Source organism: Myotis brandtii, unplaced genomic scaffold, assembly GCF_000412655.1.
Source record: "Myotis brandtii unplaced genomic scaffold, ASM41265v1 scaffold230, whole genome shotgun sequence".
NCBI classification, from domain to species: domain Eukaryota; kingdom Metazoa; phylum Chordata; class Mammalia; order Chiroptera; family Vespertilionidae; genus Myotis; species Myotis brandtii.
The window spans coordinates 5,151,901-5,154,874 of record NW_005358650.1 but is presented as its reverse complement, the minus strand read 5'-3'; the positions used below and the strand labels follow the sequence as shown (position 1 = coordinate 5,154,874).

The window sequence follows — 2,974 nt, the reverse complement described above, 5'->3', positions numbered from 1 at the left end:
GTCACAGGAAACTTTGGGAGACTCGCCGGGCCCTGCCGGGAAGTGGCCAGGCCGGGAGTGATAAGCTGGGGCCGCCTGCGAGGGACTACCCGGCCGATCGCCGCCGGAAAGGAATTCGGGGGGTGGGGGCGGAGGCGTGATTGAAATGCTCCGCGTGCCCGCGGGGCACTGGCGATCCCCGGGGCTGCTTTGGAATCGCGGACCCCGGCCCCTAACTGCGCACTCGTCACCTTCAGGATCGGTCCCTTTTTGCTGTACGTTTAGCTGCCATCAGTTGTAACTTTAGAATGGTTTTCAGCTTCAAAGGAGTCAATTCCTTGAAGGCAGGAACTGGGTCTTTCTCACCCCTGAACTCTCGCGCCTGAGACTCCTAAGAAAAGGCGACAGCCTCGATGCTAGAATTGGGATAGATGCTGTTCCAAAGCGTCCTGTGGGTGGTCCTTACAGTGAAAGTTCTTACCTCTTTGAGAGACTAGAATGCGTGAAGGACCCAAATTGGTTTGTTCTTCCAGCGAGACTGCAGCGTCCGTCCCCAAAAGAATTTAGTAGAAAATGAGTAACGTGAGCTAAGAAAGATAACTAGGTGCTCTGTTAACAGCGTGATCGGTATTAGTCACTATTCAAGGGTGTGTTCCCGTAACCGACTTTTTAAGGCATTGTATCATGTACTTGGGTTGAACCACATTCTTTGCCTGGAGCGAATCTAACTTCAATCAACCTCACCTCCACACTACACCCCTTTAAAACATTTACGTGGGAGCCAAAGAAGAGGGGTGACTATTTTTTTCTAAACAGGGTTATTTATTTGACCATAATGAAAGCCCTATCCATAGAAGAATATCAATTTTAAATCAGACTTTTCTTATCTACCGTTTCCAAGTCAAAGAACCCAAAACATGTAAAGACAAATTTTAAAATAAGAGACTTAATTTTCCCATTGAAAATGGAGGAAGAGATTTCCCTTCTCAGATAATTTACTTTAGAAAACTTGTAATTGTTGAGTACTTTTTAGTCTCTTTGAAGTGAAAATAAATCTTTTTTTACATATATTTTTATTGATTTCAGAGGGGGAGAGAGAGAGAAACATCAATGATGAAAGAATCATTCATCAGCTGTCTGCTGCACACCCCGACTGGGGATCCATCCAGCAACCCCTGGCATGTGCCCAGACCTGGAATCTAACCATGGCCTCCTGGTTCATAGGTAGACCCTCAACCACTGAGCCACAAGATAAATCTTTTTGATGACTAAATAGGTCTATCAGCTAGTGCTTTGTCAGCTTTAGGGCCTGAGAGCTATCTCTTTGAAATGCGTGCAAATATTGAGAGATAATGCCCATGAATGGATAAAGAAAGGTGGTATATATACAATGGAATATTATTCAGTCTTCCATAAAGAAGGAAATCTTGCCAATTATGACAACATGAAATGACCTTGAGGTTATTATGCTAAGTGATACAAGTCAAAGAAGTACAAATACCATATGATCTCACTTATATGTGGATTTTTTTTTAAATCCTCAATCGAGGATATGTCTTGATTGATTTAAAAGAGAGAGGAAGGGAGAGAAAGAAATATTGATGTGAGAGAGAAACATTGATTGGTTGCCTCTCCTACTCACCCCAACCAGAACTAAAACCACAACCTAGGTATATGCCTCGACCAGAAATTAAACCTACAACCTTTCAGTGTACAGGATGATGCTTCAACCAACTGAGAGCATCACCAGCCATGGCTATATGTGGAATTTCTTTTTTTAAACTCATAGATACAGAGAAGAGAATGATGGTTTCCTGGAGTAGGAGTTGAAATGAGTAAAACGGGTCAAAAGATACTATTAAATTTTGTGGTATATGGCATGTCAATGTGAATGAAATGAATGTTTGTGTATTAAATGGTTAAATAAAGCCAAAAGGCAACTTTGGGGATTGCTTCACCAAGTCATGTCATTTCCAAGAACCTTAGGATTTCTCAGGATTACCTTTATACAAGGAACTCTAAATCTGAAAAGATGTACTTGATAAATTAGTTTTTACATAGTCCCAGAAAGTAGCTTTAAATAAAGGTGTGATGCCCTGGCCAGTGTGGCTCAGTTGGTTGAGAGTCATCCAGTGCACTGTAAGGTCACTTTTTGATTCCTGTTCTGTTCCCGGTCAGGGCACATACCCAGGTTGTAGATTCAATTACCAGTAGTGGTGCTTATGTGTGTGTGTGTGTGTGTGTGTGTGTGTGTGTGTCTGGGGGGGGGGGGGGGGGGGGGGGGGGAGCAGCCGAAAGATGTTTCTCTCCCTCTCCCTAAAAATCAATTTTAAAATATTTAAAATAAATATATGTCTGAAGGTAATAATAGAACTGTTTGATGTACATGGTGTATGTGGTTTAAGGAACTCAAATCTCTGAAAACAGTAAGAATCCTTCCAGTTCTTCAACAGTTCTCTCAGTTCTCACCTATTCATTCAAGAAACTTAAAAACTGTCTGGCATATGCCAAGCACTCAGTTTTGAATGAATGTACTTGAAGTAAATGAATGTGGCAAAAATCTATGCTGCATTTCTGAAACTGATAAAAAAAAATTATAGTGAATCCAGTATAAAATTTTCCTTCTGTTATAATCACTTTGCATTGCAACATATTTAATGAGAACTTTCTTTCACCTGATTTCAAATATACTGTGCAATTTCCTTACATCTTGTAAATGTAGGGAGAATATGGAAGAATAAAGGAAAATAATTTCCTGTCTAGATGATCCATGGGCTTCATAAAATACTAGTTAACCCCACAGGGCATGGAAGGATATTAGTTCAGTTGAAGTTGTTAGCATAGGATTTAAGAGATTCATCTTCTATCATTAAAATTTAGATCTATACCAGGTACTATCATAGCTATTGAAATGCCACAGCACAGCCTAACTATAGACAAATACTAAGTCCTTAGTATATATTCCATTTTCCCAAATACCAATTTTTGTCTGTTC

The 2,974-nt window shown here is 40.6% G+C and overlaps 1 protein-coding gene across 2 annotated transcripts in view; it reads right to left on the bottom strand.

Moving 5' to 3' along the window:
- The window catches only part of FER (fer (fps/fes related) tyrosine kinase), a 316,192-nt gene extending 315,644 nt beyond the window's left edge, over positions 1 to 548 (bottom strand). The window contains exon 1 of one of the 2 annotated variants that reach the window (XM_005866441.2): positions 461 to 548. The gene's annotated coding sequence lies outside the window, so the exon portion shown is untranslated. The remainder of the gene's footprint in view (positions 1 to 460) is intronic. The other variant, XM_014539888.1, reaches the window with a different exon arrangement.
- Positions 549 to 2,974: the final 2,426 nt, after the last annotated feature.